This window comes from Rhinatrema bivittatum, chromosome 2, assembly GCF_901001135.1.
Source record: "Rhinatrema bivittatum chromosome 2, aRhiBiv1.1, whole genome shotgun sequence".
Classification (NCBI taxonomy): domain Eukaryota; kingdom Metazoa; phylum Chordata; class Amphibia; order Gymnophiona; family Rhinatrematidae; genus Rhinatrema; species Rhinatrema bivittatum.
The window spans coordinates 429,536,068-429,555,370 of record NC_042616.1 but is presented as its reverse complement, the minus strand read 5'-3'; the positions used below and the strand labels follow the sequence as shown (position 1 = coordinate 429,555,370).

General features: G+C 43.0%; 1 protein-coding gene and 1 long non-coding RNA gene across 3 annotated transcripts in view; both read left to right on the top strand.

The window, feature by feature from the left end:
* The window catches only part of BCL2 (BCL2 apoptosis regulator), a 300,057-nt gene that overhangs the window by 52,754 nt on the left and 228,000 nt on the right, over positions 1–19,303 (top strand). The window lies entirely within an intron of this gene.
* Positions 6,821–8,868, top strand: LOC115084900. The gene is made up of 3 exons (XR_003854666.1): positions 6,821–7,047; positions 7,989–8,282; positions 8,600–8,868. It is a non-coding gene; the product is annotated as an uncharacterized LOC115084900 (long non-coding RNA).

Genomic DNA, 19,303 nt, shown 5'->3' with positions numbered 1-19,303 from the left:
TCCACATTATATTTCATCTGCCCTATGGATACCCAGTCTTCCAGTCTCACAAGATCCGCCTGCAGTTTATCACAATCCACTTGAGATTTAACAACTCTGAATAATTTTGTCTCATCTGCAAATCTGATCAACTCATTTGTCGTATCTCTTTCCAGATCATTTATAAATATATTAAAAAGCTACTGGTTAGAGTACAGATCCCTGAGGCACTCCACTGTTTACCTTTTTCCACTGAGAAAATTGACCATTTAATTCTACTCTGTTTCCTGTCTTTTAACCAGTTCGCACTCCAATAAAAGGACATTTCCTCTTATCCCATGACTTTTTAGTTTTCTTAAAAGCCTTTCATGTGGGACTTTGTCAAACACCTTCTGAAAATCCAAATACACCACATCTACCTGTTCAACTTTATCCATATGCTTATTCACCCCTTCAAAAAAATGTAGCAGATTTGTGAGGCAAGACTTCCCTTGGGTAAATCCATGCTGTCACTTCAGCTCCGACTCCCTAAGGCTTTTCTCCCATTCTCTGTTTATGGAGAAAAGACTTGATGAATCCTCAGGTGCTTAGTGATGTTAAGTCAATATAATACTGAAGGGTAGCAGCAACCAGCAGTTTTTTTGTTTATTTATTTATTTATGTTTGAATGAAACGTATTAAGTTACATGACAAAAGGAAACTTAAAATACGTTTTGAAATTCACAAATACTCTTCTATAAGCAGATCTACTTAGCTTAACAGCAATGTGACTATATTAGGCAGCTCTGGAGCCTGCCAGCACTTTATTTGGTCGGAATAGGCCCATGGAGATATCTGATATTTAACAGTAGGTTGCTTTGTTGAGCTGAGGATGAGTTGTGTTTTGGAGGTTTCATCATATTCTTACAGTCTAGGGCCAGATGATTTGTTGCAAGAATTAAACATTTAAGTTAAAAATGAAAAAAGGCAAACTTCTCAGACCTGGCTATGATTTTTTTTTTTTTACTACTCTTTCCTCAAAACGTAATGAATAAAGACAACAAGGAACTGTTGATAATTATAGAAAAACATATGTGGTCTCAACAGATATGATCTTCTAGTGTTTTTATTTAAAAAAACAACAACAGGTGGTTAATATCTGATTAAGAGCCAAGTGTGGGAACTGTTTTGCCTCATAGTATGCTGAGTGTATTATTAGTCCCTGCCTTGCTTAGCAGAATTATATTTTAATTTGTGCTTTGCAATAAATTATTTTCAGTCCTTTAACCACAAAAGCATGGCCAGTTTTCTTGTGTTTGTGATTGTTGTAGTAAGAATACTACTACACCTCCTAGATCTGTAGCAGGTTGGCTCACGTGTCCCTTTCCTCCTGCTTCGAAGACATTACATGCCCCTTTACGATGGCCTTTTGATAGAGGAAAATGTGAACAGAATATGAAATAATGTAACAATCAAAATAGCCAGATGGCTACACAGAAACAAATAGTCAAAAAGGGCATTGATTAAAAACAAATATTGGGCTCATTTTGTGTATACATGCACTTTCAGAACACTTCCTAAGGAAAATTTTAATTTAACCTGGCAGCCAGCCAGACGTGAATGCTGTCTGGTAAACTGGCTTTAGAGCTCTGCTTTTTGGTGGTCAGGACTTGTTCACCTTGGGTTAAGTGACAGGAGCAGTGCAGGACATAAACTTACCCCCTCGTTCTGCTGGAGGAAGCCCATCTGAGCAATGCTATTGCAGGCTGCTGGGCTCAAACTTGGATACACCTAGCAAGTGAAAAGTGCAGTTTTGAAGTGAGTTTTATGAGCCAGCTTCCATTCTTTGAAAACACGACAGCCAGGTATAAGCTCTTGCACCTGGCTGAATAGTTGGAGGGTACTTTTGGCTGGCAGTGGATGAAAGTCGTTTATTAAATGTATTTTCCCACGTCACAGTGGCATATATCCAAGGTAGATAAACTAGGTATCCAGTCCAAAAACTGCAAAATCAAAGCCAGTGCTCTTGAAGTTTGGGCAGGGTGGCAGCGGGTGGAGACTGAGAAGGAGGGGATACTTTAATGAGCTCTTGTGTGGATTTAGGTGAAGCCAAATGCATGACTTCCAAAGGAGAGTTGGTGGGATTTGGGCCTCACTTTATTGACTTGGCTTTAGCACACGCCTTTTCATGGATAGCTCTAGGCGAGTTACATTCAGCCTGTAAATCAAAATACTTTAGAATAAGGAAACAGGTGAGTATTTTTCTAATTAAGCACTTCCAGTTATAATGTGAAATGGGAGGGAGAATTCCTCTTATAGGACTTAATGCTAAAGGTTCCACCCCAGAAACACGGGATCCGAACCCAGCCGATATTTAAAAATAGGTTTTTAAAGAAAGTAAAACATTTTACAGTCACAATAAGGTATGGCAGGGTTTATGCTACAGAGGATTATTGTGGGGTTTTTTTGTTTTTTTTTTGTTTGTTTTGGGTGGTTAAAGGCGTGAGAGTGCACATAATGTTGCAGATATGCCACCACAGGCTATGTCCTGCTTAAACAAAAATTTACTGTTTTATATAAGGTTAGTTATGTTAATATTATTATTTAAGAGCAGCTGGTGCAACATTATAGTCACAATGGTAATATTTTTAGTAAGAACATAAGAACATAAGAAAATGCCATACTGGGTCAGACCAAGGGTCCATCAAGCCCAGCATCCTGTTTCCAACAGTGGCCAATCCAGGCCATAAGAACCTGGCAAGTGCCCAAAAACTAAGTCTATTCCATGTTACCATTGCTAATGGCAGTGGTTATTCTCTAAGTGAACCTAATAGCAGGTAATGTACTTCTCCTCCAAGAACTTATCCAGTCCTTTTTTAAACACAGCTATACTAACTGCACTAACCACATCCTCTGGCAACAAATTCCAGAGTTTAATTGTGCATTGAGTAAAAAAGAACTTTCTCCGATTAGTTTTAAATGTGCCCCATGCTAACTTCATGGAATGCCCCCTGGTCTTTCTACTATCCGAAAGAGTAAATAACCGATTCACATCTACCCGTTCTAGACCTCTCATGATTTTAAACACCTCAATCATATCCCCCCTCAGTCGTCTCTTCTCCAAGCTGAAAAGTCCTAACCTCTTCAGCCTTTCCTCATAGGGGAGTTGTTCCATCCCCTTTATCATTTTGGTTGCCCTTCTCTGTACCTTCTCCATCGCAATTATATCTTTTTTGAGATGCGGCGACCAGAATTGTACACAGTATTCAAGGTGCGGTCTCACCATGGAGCGATACAGAGGCATTATGACATTTTCCGTTTTATTCACCATTCCCTTTCTAATAGAGTGTGAGTGGTGTGTTATGGGTTAAAACATATTGGATGATGTTATAGATGCAGTATGCCCCCTGATGAAGCCTCTTATGGAGAAACAAAGGCCTCTTGTTAAAAACAGGGTGATTGGTCTTTATGAGGAAAGAAATTTGTTAACCATTAAGGAAAGAAGAACATATTGCAACACCATTTGGGTGAATTGAGATCGACACACAAGTTGTGGCCTATTGAAGAGATTGGAAGACCTCAGCACTGGGAAATTATTGAAAAAAATGCCTGCTTTGATGTAAACTATATATAAGTTTGTGTTAAGTGTTGTAAATGGCATAGAAGCCATAAGGGTTTAGCTCTCTTCATATGTTGTTGTGAGTTGGTGCAGTCAGGCTGTTTTATGATAATGCTGGTATCTGCATTTTAAATTGAAGGAATGAGTAAGAGTGTGAATGAGTATAAGGGTGAGTGTTGTGAAACCATCGAGATACAGTTTATGGTATATGCCAAGTCTTTTGTGATAATAAAGTTTGTTAACTCTCTTATATCTATGTAAATTCTTATTAGTTATACATAAAAATTATTTTATGCCCTGGTTGGTAAAATGCAGCTGGCATATAACCCCTTTCCAGGATTTAATGCGCCAGATTGCTAGTCAAGCCAGTCGTATTGGCTAAGTCCCCCTTTTGTGCACCTTGTAGGAAGTCTGGGAAATGGCTTAATTTGGGCCCTAAGGGATTTTTCTTTCATTTAGAAATTATCCTCCTTAGGGCAGTGTCGCTTAGACAGTGCGTTCGTTAAAGGAAGAGCATCCCGAAGGGGCAGTGGCTGGATCTGGTTTCAGGTAATGTCCATAACATTCGGTTAGCTCCAGCTCTCCTGCTGCAAGTTGCCAGCTTTAATCTGCACCGTGCCCATTCAGAGAGCTTCAGGTTATCTGTGTATATGCAAAGCAGCACTTCATAGGAGCCCTTCCAAACGTCTAAGCTGCTCCATGTGCACGTGTGCAGCACTGAAATAAAGAACTGCTTAAAATGTTAGCTCTATTCCTTTCCTTTTCGGATCCAGCAGTTTCCTCCTGCTCTATTGTACTTCCAGCTTAATCTGAACCAGGGTTGTGGGGGGATCAGGTTGTGAGCCTGCATTCACAACTGCACAGGGATTTCTGCCCCCCCCTCCATTATTTTATACCCCCCCCAGCTTACCCTAAGTCCAGTCATTGCAGCCAAGGTCCTCGGCTAGGGGCCATGCATCAACGCCCCTTCCAGACCCTAGCAGTGGCTACTAGGTGTCGCCGTTTCCCAGTGACCATCTCTCTCCTCCCACAGGGGCTGGGAACGCTGCCTCCGCAGCCTCCCTGGTCCCGTCCTGTCGAGGGGAGTGGAAGGGCTGGGCATTGAATCCAGGCCCCTCTCGCTGTGCGGCGCTGCCACCAGGAGGGGTTCTTCCAGAGGCTGTGCCTTTCAGGTGTCCTCTTGGCTGTCTGCAAGGGCTATTAGGGATCTGTTCAGGAAGACATTTTTTTTTTTTTTTTTTAGATTTTATTATTGAACGCATTTCTCTCCTTTTTTTTTTTTTTAAGAGTGTTTATCACTGTTTGTCCTTGTACGCCAGCGGATTGCATTTCAGTCCACCTGACTAAGCAGGCTGAGCTGAAGAAGTGCTGCTTTAATGGATGAGATGGTGCAGTACTTTTTTTTTTTGTTTTTGTTTTCACAATAGAGCATTAGCATTCTACTTTTGTGTAATCTCAGGTGAGGCGGTCGGCGCTAAGCCACGGTCGTCGCTGCTTGTGTTTTCAGCATGTGCCTGTGACCTCAGGTTAGAATATTTATGATGCGCCCTTAGCTTTAGTGAAGAATAAGTGAAGGCCATCTTAAACATCCAACCTTTTTAGAGATATTTTCCGTTGTGATATTTCTCATCTGATGGCTCTCTCTCTTGCTTTTTGGGGGTTTTTTTTTGTTTTTTTCAGTTTGGCTAGCCAAATAGTTGAAAATAAAATTATGGGCAGCGGGGATGAAGACCAAAGCATTTTGTGTGGGGTTTTGTTTTTTTTTTTGTTCTCTCTCTGGTAGTACTCCATGATCAACAGAGTACAAAGCTCTCAACGCGTCAGTGGAAACGACGCTGACGTCTGATCCATTCCACAGACTGTTTGTTTATTAAGCGTTCTTGCTGGCCTTTGAAATATTAGTGCACTGGCTAACTCAGGCCTCCACATTTCAAGTGAAAGAAGGAGGGTCAAGAGAGAAGAATAGCAAGCATGAAGCAACTTGTTGTTCAAAAGGCAGTAAGCTTCATTCTGTTTTTGGAAAAACAGAAGATAATGGCGTATTTACATACCTGATTACCGAGAAAAATGTGGAAAATTCTCCAATTTTGCCTCCTACATGTTACTAATATTGAGCAGTCACTGGTCTTATTTTAGACCTGACCTTAGTGGTTTTTTCCATAGTACAAATGATAGATGCTGTGTTTCTGAGGTTCATGTGGAGTGTTACGATGTATTTGCTGTTCTGTATTTAACTGTGACTTTTAGTCTGTGAATAAACAAACTCACCGTACATTCATTGCCTTTTTATTTTTATCTCTCAAAACTTTTTTTTTTTAATGGTGCTATATTTATATCAGTAGCTAGCTATATGACTTCCCTCCTAGTGCAGCCATGCCAGTGTAAGAGAGTTTTAGTCACAGCCCCCCCAGTTTTCTACGGCATCTCAAGCGTAGATTCTAGAAACAGAGTGGCAATTATTTTGCTGTTTTCTGAAGGAAAAGGAATTTTAGGGGTCGGTGCTCTGGGGTGGATTAGACGGTAGGGGTAGGAGAAGGGAAGGGGGGATCTGGGGAATGGCAGGGGGACAGGCTGAGAAGATCTCGGAGGAGGGAGACAGAGCCAGGGAATCTCAAGGGAGTGGGGCAGAGGGATGGGGAGAAGAGGAGGAATCAGCAGAAGAAAGGGGGTCTGAGGAGGAAAAGGCAGGGCAGTTGGGGTGGGGTAGAAGAAAGGGGGGGGGGGAGTTTTCATTCTTACACCTCTTTTTTTTCCTGAGGCTGATCCCTTCTCACTCACATCCCCCCCCCACACACCCTCCAGTCTCCTCACTTATTTGCACCCCATCCTCCTTCCGATCCTGTTATTTTCACACCTCCACACACACATCATCCGTTCCCCTCACTTCTCTAGCCCTTCATACATTAAACCCCCCCACCTCCTCTTTCACCAGCCACTCTGAGCCCTGCTGCCGTTCCAGGCTGGGTGTCAGAAGGACAAAGCCTGTCCTCTTCCTCCTCCTCTACCGACCAGGGCCAGGGTGTTTGCAGTTTAAATTGCAAGGGACACCCTAGCGGTCAGCGGGTCAAAGCGTGACAGTCTGGCCTCAGGCAGCAGAGGAGGAGGAGGAGTTTTGGGTTTGGATTTAATTACTCATCTTTCCAAATCTGAGCTGAAAGGGAGTTACAAATTTAGACACAGTTGGGAGGCCTGAGGGGAGGCGCTGCTGCTCTCCCCACCTAACGGCTTGTCTAGCTTGGGCTGGAGAGGAGGAGAGATGTAAGGCAGGCCCTGCTGCCACTGTTTTTTCACTTCTGCGTCAGCCCGGTCCCCTCCATAGGAAATTCTGAGGCAAGGCCCGGATTTTGCCATCTTCTCCATGGCGGCAGGAGACCGGAGGCCCTGGTTTTTACCACATGCAAGTGACGCGCATTAATCTGCTGCTGAGTTCAGATCAAGAAAGGACAGCGTTGTTGTCAACCCCCTAATTGGTGAGTGTGGAGATTCCAGCTGGCTGCAAGGCATAAAGGAGTTGTCCTGGTTTTTCATCTCCTGTGCCAAAGCATTCTAAGTGTTTCTCAGGATGAAAACATCTTTGAACCGAAGGGGGAAAGCTTTTAAGAGGAAGATTTGGAGTTGAGCTGTTGAAGATATCCTAATCTCACATTAAAGCTTGATTGCAGTTAATGGAATTTTTGAAAAGGAGACAGTGGGGGGAAAAAAAACAGATTTCCTCCTTCCCCCATCCCCCGTAGGTAAGGAAGCCTGCCACCTGAAGGGAGTCCATAGGCAATGCTGAAATCTGACGCGTGCAGCTTTCTTTCTGGGTTTAAGAATATCCCTTCCTAAACAAATGTTAAGATTGTGTGAGTGCTTCATTTTACAGAGGGGAAATGCTAACCCTACGGTCTGTTCCTTACAGTAATATATATACACAGTAATTATGGAGGTCACTTTTCAAAGGGTTTGGGCTCTAACTTTTGAAGTTAAGGCTCCTAAATTGGCCCTTGTGGAAATTCACAAGGACTGGCTGCCTAAATTTAGGCTCCTAGTTTCATGAGGGCCCTATATTTAGGAGCCTAAACAGTGGGTGGCCGCAGAAGTGGAGCTAGGGCGGGGAAGCAAAGTTAGGAGCATAGCACTGATTTTCAGAGCTTAGGCACCTGACGTAGGAGCCAAATCTAGGAAACTGAATAGCAGGCCTAAATTTAGCAATCTAAGCTTTCGGACCTAAATTCGGTGCCAAATTTAGGGGCTTAGCCTTTTTGAATATTGGCCGCTATGGGGCTAATTTACCCAATTTCTGTCTCTTTTCTTACCATGCAAGCTTGCTCACTCTCCCCCCTCCCCACAGAGTAGAGGGACTTTTCAGGCTAGAAAATGCCAGATCAGCTCTTTTTATTTATTTATTTATTTATTTATTTTTCTTCAGATTTTCCAAATACTTTAACTCAGATCTATGGGACTTGGTCCTGTTGTGAGCAGAGGAAAACGGAGTCAACAAAATAAGAGAGAGAGAAACAGGCCTTCCCTGCCCCTCTGTAGCCACTTTCAGATCCCTCTGGCCCAGTTCTGCTCTGTGTCCATCAGCAGGAGGTCCTGGTTTGGATCAGTATCCAGGCTGGTGCACTGTGGTTAAACAGTGCTTGCTGAAGACTTGCGGCAGCTGCCGGGTGGTCGGTATTGTTGTGGTTAGCAACCTCGTTGCCTAGGGGCATTTGCAGAGGTAAGTCCAGGAGTCCTTGTTTTGGTTTAAAAAAAAAAAAAAGATCAGTTTGCTCAGCAGGATGTTAGGACTAGGAACAAGTGCTGTTGCACCGTTGAAATGATACAGGAAGCAACACAGCAGGTCCTTGTTGTCACATGATGCCAGCATTGCTGTGTGTTTAGTGTAACCTTGAGCAGCACCACAGTTGTTTTGGCGATGGTTGTTTAACAGTATTGCAAGCAGGACAGGGTTGCTCCTGATTTCAGGACGTAGCCCCTTACTACAAATATAAATATCATTTATTTCCATGTTTGTTTTTTTGTTTTTACCTATAGAAGCATGTCTGTCAAAGGAACTGATGCAGAGGTAGACCAGAAAAAGTGGAGAAGAGATGTTGAAACTAAATCTCTTGCTGTTCAGTCTTATGTGAACTGAAGTAATGCTCTTAAAGGAGCAGTGGGGTAAATTGCTGGTCAGTGTTTATAGGAAGAACAGAAGTTTTCATCCAGTGGTAAAGTTAAAACTAAAAAGTCACTTAAAGGTGATAGAGGGCTCAGTTTATTCTGTTGGTCAGCTCTCTGTCTTCTGAGCCTGATTTGCTCTTCAGCTTGATGCTGCCACATGCCTTCCACCTCAGGATATATTTCCTGGATACCAGAAAGATAATCGGCTTTCGGTGGCGGCAAGGTCAGGCTCTTCAAGTTAAATGAAAAAGGAAAGCCAAGTACTTGCCAGGCCTGGTTATAAATCATATATATATATATATATATATATATATATATATATATATATATATATATATAATGCGGAGAGAGTCTGTGAACCCCAAGTATAATAATGAGAATTACAAGTTCTTGCCATGATACTCTTGTTTAATCGAAGCAAGTTCTTTTCTTGTGCAATAAAAAAGGGCATAATTAAACAATTCCACGATTCTTGAGACACAATAATGTATGAAATAGAAGCAATAAGATTAATTCAGAATCAGTGCATAGTTACCTTAGCACAATTAATTGGCTAATTAGAATCTGATGCATAATGGATAACAACTAGTGAACCACCCTGCAGAGTAAATCAACAGGACTTGAGTTTGGGTGTCCTGTCCTATATAAGAGTCCAAAAGATTTTGAGGTTGGTTTTCACCATAAATATTAGTGGGAACTCATCAATCCATGATCAAAAGAAATTTCAGAATCTGTGAAAAAGAATATTTGATGCTCATTTGTCTGGACAGGTTTGCAAGACCGTTTCTAAACATTTGGGGCTCCATCCATCCACTGTCAGACAGACAGTCTATAAATAAAAAAAAGTTGAAGACTACAGTAACTCTAGCTAGGAGTGGTTGTTCTTCCAAGATCACACAAAGAGCAAACCAGAACATTATCTAAGAAGTCACTGTTGCCCTCGTGGACCCTTAAGCTGAGCTGAGTTGATGCAACCAGCAGGAAGGAGCCCTGTAGGACCCGTCCGTCAGGCAGTCTCAGAAGAGACGAGGCCTGACTAGAGCTTCGCCTTTACCAGCCCACATTCCCCTCTGGTTGAGCCTTTGAGTGCCGAGCTGGCAGGTCTTAGGTAGGGGCCTCTGCTGATGGTGGTGAGGTCTATCGAGGTAGCTGGGTTAGAGCAGGCATAGGTGTGGTGTGTTCGGAAATGGGCAGAGGTCAGTGGCAGGTGGCGATCAAGAATGTCCAGGAGTCAGACTGAGGACAGTACCAGGTATCCATCCAAAGGAAAAGGTGGGGACGGATAGGCAGGGAAAGATGGCATGGAGAAGAACAGGTGGGCAGAGATGTACTGAAGCTGAAGAACTAAAGATTGAAGAGAAGAATTCAATGGAACTGAAAATGAAGACAAAGAACCACTGGAACTGAAGATGAAGAAAGCTGGAGAAACATGCACTACTGGAACGTAAGGAGACCTGATGCCAAGGCAAGGACGTGGAGTTCTGAAGAGCCTTTTATATGCCAGTTTGGGTGAGGTCATCAGGCTGCTTTCGGGGGCCTTTCCCACCATGGGCTCTTTAAATGCAGCATTGTTGGCCATGTGTGTGCCTAGGGGGAGATGTGGTGGCAGGGAGTCAGCAGTATCCAGCCACGAAGCGAGTTGGTGGAGTGGGGCCTGATGCAGAGGGGAGTGACTTCCCATTGTGCTGCGACGGGTTCCCGGCCTGGAAAGGTTAGGGCGGTGGTTCAGAGGTTTAGCCCATGGATCATGAAACGCAATAGTCACATTTAAAGATTTGCAGGCCTCTCTTTGCTGCGGCTGATGCGAGGGTTCATGTGTCAACTATGGAAAATGTTATTCTTGGGAGGATAACTAGGAAGAAACTATTGCTTTATTTAAAAAAAAAAAAAAAAATTGCTGCCCATTTCAGATTCACTAAAGAGCTCCTGGATGACCCACAAGACTTCTGGAATAGTATATTCTGGACAGATGGGGCAAAAATTGAACTTTTCATTCAAAATAAATGTTTTGTTTGGTGACAATCAAACACTGCCTTCCAAAGTAAGAACCTCATCCTGATCGTCAAACATGGTGGGGGCTTCTTTGCTGCATGAGGACATGGACAATTGCCATCATTGATGGAATCGTGAATTCTAAAATTCTAGAGGAGAATGCAAGCCATCCATCCATCCATCCATGCATGAGCTGAAGCTGAGCCAAAAATGGATCATGCAGCAAGACAACAACACTAAACATTTAGGTAAATCTGCTATAGAATGGCTTAAGAAGAAGAGATTTCATTGTAAATTGTATTAAGTTGATTCATTAAATTAAATGCAATAACACAGAAATAATGTAAAATTACAAAGGTAAAAGATAGTGTAAACCACATTTGTACTTACAAAAATAACTACATCACAGTCCACATTGAAATAGTAGGGGAGTGTAATTCCATAATTAATACAATCACAATTACTATAATAAGGGAATGGAGGTAAAGTATTCAAATTACATTTACCCACCCCCAATCCATACCACTGCATTATTACTGACAAAGGTCTCTAGATGTAAAGGATCAGTGAAAACAGATCTGTTTTTCTGATTAGGTCACCAAATATTTTTTTTTAGGAAAAATGTGGCTCCTATAGCAATAACTCTTGATTTCAATTGTAAAATTTGTTTCCTATGTAACTGTGTAATTCTAGAGACCTCAGGAAAAATATACCGGTATATCTGTGACCAGAAAACCGTCTTCCTTTATTTTTATGGAATTTCTGAAATATTAACTTGTCCTGTTCTAAAGAAAATGTAACAAGTTAGGGTAGCTCTTAGTGGAATATTATCGATAGCTGCTTCAAGAAAACCAGAAATGGAAGGATTCTCTAAAATTAGTGAGTCCATCTCACCCTCATGAGGAAACAACTCTCCTATTCTTAGGAAGGTAAATAAATCTTTGATAGAACAAGACACATGTCTGTAACATTTTTTGAACAATTCAAAAGTATACAAAAGTCTGGATGTTGGAAAATTCAAAAGATGCAAATTCTTCTCTCTCAGACTATTCTCAGTACTCTCCAATGTGAATAGCCTATACAGCTTGTAAAGAGGCATTCTATGCATTCACATTAGACAATTATCATGCTCTTGTAACTTAGACTTTGTATCTGTGGTAATCTTTCTTATTTGCTGTACTGTTGAAGATAAGGCCTTATCCAAATATCTTTCATTGTGATATCAGTTAGATTCTCTATGTATCCAAAGTTATTAATGGGAACTAATGGTAATGGCACTTCAAGTGGAGAAGCTATAGCATCCGCTTCCATTAAACTTGAAGATATCCCTTCCATAGCCAAGCTGCTACTACCATGCACTTCTAAATATGAGGCAAAAATATTAGGTGAGGGAAATAATATCTTCGCTAATTAACTCTTAACACCAGTTGAATTAGTAGGACAATCAAAGCAGGTTGAACAGGGTCTAGGTTCATACCTGGATTTAGAGAGGCTCCAGAATTTGAAGACAACTCGCTATTTTCATCGAAAATGGTATTTGTACTTAGCTGCTGTACGTGTTGATCCATTGGGCCTCTCAGGAAGGTTAAAGATGACACTTAGGTTCTGCCTTTTCTTGCCCATTAGAACCCTTTCTTCCCAAGGAAAAAAAATGTACAAAGGGTCATGCCCCTTTGGCACGTGACTTTGGCATTTTGGAATCACACAACTTATGGGCCTCTGGAGTCATGTTGGATGACATCACCAGGCTTTCTCCTCAGATGGAATGGAAGGAGGGTAATCACCAGCGTTGACCTTGCCACAGCACTCCTCTCTCGATGCACGCCCAGACAGTGCTGTTGTTGCCCCGCTCTTATGAGTCTCTGGGGTCATGCTGAATGATAGCACCAGGCTCTTTCCTCGGATGGAATGGAGGAAGGGTAATCACCACCGCCAACCTTGCCATAGCACTCCTCCTCCTTTCTCAGTGTACTCCCAAGAGATTTCATATTTTGGCTTGGTCAAGTCAAAAATGCTAACCTAAATCCTAATGAAATGTTGGTACAGGACCTGAAGTGAGTTGTTCATACAAAGAAACCCTTAAATGTCACAGCGTTGAAACATTTATTGTATTGAAGAATGAGCTAAAATTTCTCTAGGACAGTGTGAGAGACTGATCAGCAGTTACAGGAAACATTTAGTTAAAGTTATTGCTGCTCAAGGAGGTGCCACAGATTACTAAAAGAGGGGTTTACATTTTCGCGCAAGGATACTTATAATTGACCCTTTTTTTAAATAAATAAAATACATCCTTTTTGTTTGAGTTATTTATTCAATAGTGTTCTCTTTCTCTTATTCCATTCCATTTTTATTTTTTATTTTTTTGTAATGTAAAGTTTTTATTCAACATTTTCAAATAAAAACACAGAACATGAGCATTCAGTCAGTGCATAGCAAAAAGTACAAAAGTACAAAAGGGCATAAACATGAAACATATGGCACATACAGTCGTACAGCGCTATGGAATAATCCGGTATTATCAAGATATCATCAGATCCGTACATCCACTATAGCAAATAGAGCAGAGCCTCCCCGAACCTGTGAGCCTACCGGCTATCCCTAAAATATATATCCGGGAAAGCCAGCAATCAGCAGGGGCAAGTGAACCTGACAATAGAGTACCAGCATGGATAGGTGACTGAATTAGGGACCTGCTGTATTGGACAGAGCAGATTCTCTCCAAGTAAGGTAGGGCTGCCACACCCATTGGTAAATGGACAATTGATTCCGTTTTTGAGCAGTTAACTTATACATAGCACTCATAATATCAAGCTTCTGGTATAAATCGTCCTTCGACGGGATGCGGGGTTTATTCCACACTCCAGCCAAGAGACATCGAGCTACTATACAAAATTGGTTAATTAGTAAACTCTCAGCATGAGAACTTTCTACAAGTACGTTGAGCAACCCCTGAATGGGAGTCAGAAGCACCTCCCGCCGAGTTATACAGAAAATCAAGTGCATAACATCCTTCCACAATCGTTGTACCTGAACACATTCCCACCATAAATGAAGGAAGGTGCCAACCTGACCACACCCCTTCCAACATTTGTCATCCTCACGTAGACCCGCTCTATGCATTCTATATGGTGCAAGATGCCAACGAAACAAGAGTTTATAACCATTCTCAGTCAGAGAAGTGGAAATGGAGCTACGCTTAGTATTGGAAAAAATCTGGTCCCAGTCCTCATCTTCAAGGATGAGTCCAAGCTCCGTTTCCCATTTATGAGTGTAGGCAGGTCTCCCCACTAAGGACCCCTGAATCAGATAGTATAATTTAGAGAGGCCTCCTTTAATTCGGTCAGCCATATCACACCATCCCTCAAACTGTGTTTTCCCCTTCACAAGGTCCGCTTTCATGCGGGTCTGTGTGATAAAGTGGCGCAGTTGGAGATAGTAATAATAAGTGGAGGACGGGAGTGTATAAATTTCTTGGAGGTGTGGAAAAGAAATCATAGCATCAGAGGTGCATATCTGGCCAACTGTGTGTATACCATGTGATTGCCAAATCTGAGAGTAAGGAGACTCCCAACCCGGGGTAAAGCTAGTATGGTGATATAAATGAGTGTGAAAAGAATAACTTTTATTCCCTATGAGAAGGTGCTTCCATTTTTCCCAAAGCTGAAGAGTGGTAGCTAATGAAATAGTGAAGGATCCCTGTAAGTGCAACGTTGCCTTTGGTTGCCATAAAAGAGCTTGGAGTGGAGTAGAGCCCAAAATAGCTTGTTCAATTTCAACCCACCGAGGTTGTTCAATTTTCCTGTACCAAGACAGAATAAAGTTGATTTGGGCCGCCGCGTGATACCACTGTAATTTCGGTACCCCCATCCCTCCTCTCAATTTGTGCCGGTATAAGGTCGCTTGCACCACTCGGGGGGGCCGTCTTTTCCAGAGAAAAGCAAAAAAGCGCCTCTGCCATTTTTTTAATAAAGCCGTAGGAATTGGAATCGGCAATGTTTGAAACAAATAGTTGAATTTGGGTAAAACAGACATCTTTAAAATCGCTATCCGTCCCGTCCACGTCACAGGGAGGTTATCCCATTGGTCGAGGTCCCTAAAAACTTTGGCCACCAGGGGTATATAGTTTAATTTAAATAGGTCAGATAATTGTGGGCCTATAACAATACCTAAATATTTGAGCTTAGTCCCCGCCCATTTGAAAGGAAAGTTCTGTTTCAGCTGATGAACCTGGTCCAAAGGCAGTGAGATGTTGAGCACTTCTGATTTGTCTAAATTTAATCGAAAGCCGGAAACTGAGCTAAACGCCAAAAGCTGGTCAACGACCCCCGCCAAGGACTGTGCCGGGTTGGACAAGGTAAACAAAATGTCATCGGCAAAAAGCGATAATTTATAATCCGACTGTCCCACTTGTACCCCAGTAACTGTCCTCTCCCCCCTGATTTTGGTAGTAAAGGGTTCTAGAAACAGAGCGAACAATAAAGGGGACAAAGGGCACCCTTGTCGAGTTCCCCGCTCTATTGGAAAAGGGTCGGAGTAAACTCCATTAACCTTCACCCTAGCTCTCGGATGGTCATATAACTTAAGGAGCCAAGTAATAAACTTAGGGCCAAAATTCATCTTTTCCAGAGTTTTGAACAAGAACGACCAATGGACCATGTCGAACGCTTTTTCAGCGTCGACCGCCATTAAGATCGCTGGAGTATCAAGCCTCTTAGCCTGCCACATAAGATCTATAATTTTTCTGACATTGTCAGCTGCCTTCCGACCAGGTATGAATCCGGCTTGATCAGAATGAACCAGTTTAGGCATGACAGCATTAAGGCGTGTAGCTAATATTTTCGCTAATAGTTTTAGGTCAATGTTAATTAATGAAATCGGCCGGTAAGACCCGCACTCCACCGGATCCCTCCCAGGTTTGGCTAAGATTGTTATTCCCGCCACATTAGCCTCAGGTGGTAGGCCAGCCTCCCCTTGCAGCGCATTAAAAGTCTCCACAAGAAAGGGAGAGAGTTGGTCAGCAAACTTTTTATAAAAAGTGCCGGTGTAGCCATCCAGTCCGGGGGCTTTGTTGGGTTTAAGCGCCTTAACAGCTTGGAGTACCTCAAGGGATGAAATAGGTTTTTCAAAAATCATCCTCTCTGCCTCTGAAAGCTGTGGAAGATCTATATCCGCCAGATAGGCATCGATACCAGAATCAGTAATAGAAGAATCAGCGGAGTACAATATACCATAAAATTGCTGGAATCGGTGCTGAATGGCTTCAGCCGTGTCCAGCATGGAGCCATCTGTAGCTTTGATTCTCGTTATTTGACTTTGCGCTATTTGGCGTTTCAATTTTCTGGCTAGCAGTCTGCCAGCCTTATTGCCCCACTCAAAATGTTCCTGCTGCACCAGCTGTAGCTGGTATGCTATGTCCCCCGTTCTCAGTAAACGCAAATCATTACGAGCATGTTGGAGGCGGGAATAAATCCGAGGGGACAACGTGAGTTTATGTTGTTTCTCCAAGCTAGCGATAGTTTCCATTAGTCGGCCAATATTTGCATTCTTCACCTTTTTCTGGTAGGATGCTTGGGATATAAACCTGCCCCGGAGGACTACTTTCAAACAGTCCCAAATCAGAGGTGGAGTATGGGAGGGTGTAGAATTAAACTGCTTATAGTCATCTATAGCTGCCTTGATAGACTGACAAAAAGCCTCATCAGTCAAGAGAGTATCATTTAACCTCCAAAATCGTAAACCTGCCCCCTTAACATTTAAATGTATCGTCATACCAATAGGAGCATGATCGGACCACGTGATAGAACCTATCGTAGGTTGAGTGATCTGTAAGCTCAGGGATTTATCCACTAAGAAATAATCAATGCGGGAATATGTCTTATGTGGATGGGAAAAAAAGGTATACTCCCTCACATTGATATACCTGTGCCGCCAAATATCCAAAAGTTCCCTATCCCGCATAAATTTTTTAAGATACTTACGATCACCCGACGTTCCCCCTCCCGCCGAGTTGTCTAAGTGGGGCTGGATAGTGAGATTAAAATCACCCCCAATAATTAAGTGCTCAGGTTCCAAATTGTCTAGAATGGTGCCCAGCTTAACCAAAAAAGTGTGTTGGTCAGTATTGGGTGCGTATATATTCAAAAAAGTATAGGTGATCTGCTCAATTCTCAATTGCATTACCAAATACCGTCCCAAAGGGTCAGCCACAGTGTTAATGACTGAACCCTGAAGGTCCCGGTGTAGGAAGATACTCACTCCCGCATATTTAGCCGCCTTTGACGCTGCAGCATGAAATTGGCGCGGATAAAGAGCCCAGTTTAGCAAATGTTCATATCTTTTTTTAAGATGGGTCTCCTGAAGAAATAATATATCAACCCCCAAACGCTGTACGTCATTCTGAAAAATCCGCCGCTTAGAGGGACTATTTAACCCTTTAACATTAAGGGACCATAGTTTAATCCTCGACATGAGAAATAGACATAAGCAGAACAAGAGGCACTCCTAACCACTCTGTGAACTGAGTACCCTCCTCCACTCGTAGAGTCCACTGCCCCAACCCATTGCCAAAACGAAAAAAGCCAGCAACAACCCTGAGCTTGGTGATAAAGTGAAAAAACACAACTGTTGTCATACAGTAACCAATATGCACAGAAGACTGAAGCCTTACATTACATACCCATTCCCTTTCCCAAATCCCTCCCGCCACCCCCCTCCCCCCATGTTGCCAATGTCCTCCACAGACATGTGCACAAAGCACCCCTGTGCAGGCTATAGAGGACGTGATCGCCTGCAGAGCCTCCCCCCCCAGTCCCGAGCCCCATCTACTACTATAGAAACCCGTGAACACGCTAGCCATCAAAAAAATGTCCCAAATCGATGAATAGACAGAGCTGGAGCGCTGCTAAAAAAAAAACCCAAAATGGCAAACCAGAATCAATGCAGATAGAAAGTCCACTCCAGGCAGATCCTTCCTTTCAACCTTTTCCTTTATCCAGATCCGAGGTGCTGCCCCCTGAATGCCTGCGCAGACGTTTTCCGCCATTACAGACTCTCTGCCATCTAGGGGTATCCATCGAAGAAGCCGGAGCCGATCGGGCAGGAGCCGAGCGTTGTATCTGATGGCCTGCTTCTTTCAAAATGGCTGCTGCTCCATCCACCGTAGAGGCTTTTGTTGTTGTGCCTGCTATGGTGATCGCTATCCCAAAAGGAAAAAGCCATCTATAGCGGTAGCCTTCCTTGCGCAGCACTGTAGTGATCTCTCTGAATTCTAGCCTTTTTTTCAAAGTCAGAGGTGAGAGATCCGTGTAGACCTGGATATTGTTATTGTCCCACTCCCAGGAGCTGCGCTTCCGTGCAATTTGATAAAGTTTATCTTTAACGGTGTATTTGGTGAAGCACACAATAATATCACGGTGCTTACCCGGCTGTTTCTGGCCCAACGATCTGTGGGCACGATCCAATTCTATTGTAGCACCCGCCATTTCAGGAAGCCCGTCACCAGCCTGTGAGAACAAAAAGGCACAAAATCGCTGAATAGTGGCCTCACAATCAGTATATGCCTCTACTTCAGGGATGCCCCGAAATCGGAGATTATGGCGCCGTCCCCGGTTGTCCAAATCCTCTAGCTTGGCAGACAGAGCAGAATGGTCTGCAGCATTTTGTTCAGATGTGTGTTGCAAATCTCGAATTTTGATGGCGTGATCTTCCAGCCGGATATCGCACTCATCAGTGCGTCTCCCGATCTCAGCCATCTCTTCTCGCATGTCCTCCATAGCTTGCAGCAAGTCTTGTTTATTAGATTTCATTTCTTTCCTAATGTCCCCAAACCAACGTCGAAAATCCTCCCGGGTTGGGAGCTCCGAGAACGTGGAGCTACCACCCCCTTCAGCGTCATCTTCCCCGCGGGTATCATTACCGGGGTCCGAGGCTTCATCCACGCCGCTAGGCCCACCTGCAGCGTCGGCGCATTTAGAGAAAGCAAACTGCTTAAAATCTGGCCCCTTCTTTTTCAGAGCCATCCTGGTTAGCGCAACAGAAGATCCCTAAAATTTGAAGCGTGTTCGCCGGGTCTAAAGCTGAGAAATTTGCACAAAAGGGGCTCGGGATCAGCGGGAGTACGAAGTCACGCAGCCATCTTGCTCCGCGGCGAGAGCGCCCCCTCCATTCCATTTATTTTTTATATACTGCCAAATCAGGCACAAAAACTTGCCCATGGCTGTGCACAGCAATTTAAAAACACAATATATAGGACAAAGGAATATCATTTAAAAACAATTTTATAAATCCCTGACCCATACATAAAAACTAAAATCATAGACCTCTCCACCCATCAGTGCCTTAACCATCATAATCCAACTCAAAAAAATATACCATTCCACCTTTCTGCCCCAACCCCCACAACAACCCATGCTTTAATTATTTAGTTCCCACCCATAACATGCAATCAATTGGAAACCACCATGTTTTAACTTGTCACCTAAAAGCCGGGTAATCGGGCTCCATTCTGATATTCACAGGATCAGAATTCCATAATCCAGGCCCTGCCCAGAGAAAGCCCTCTTATAATATGCTGCTGTGCACATC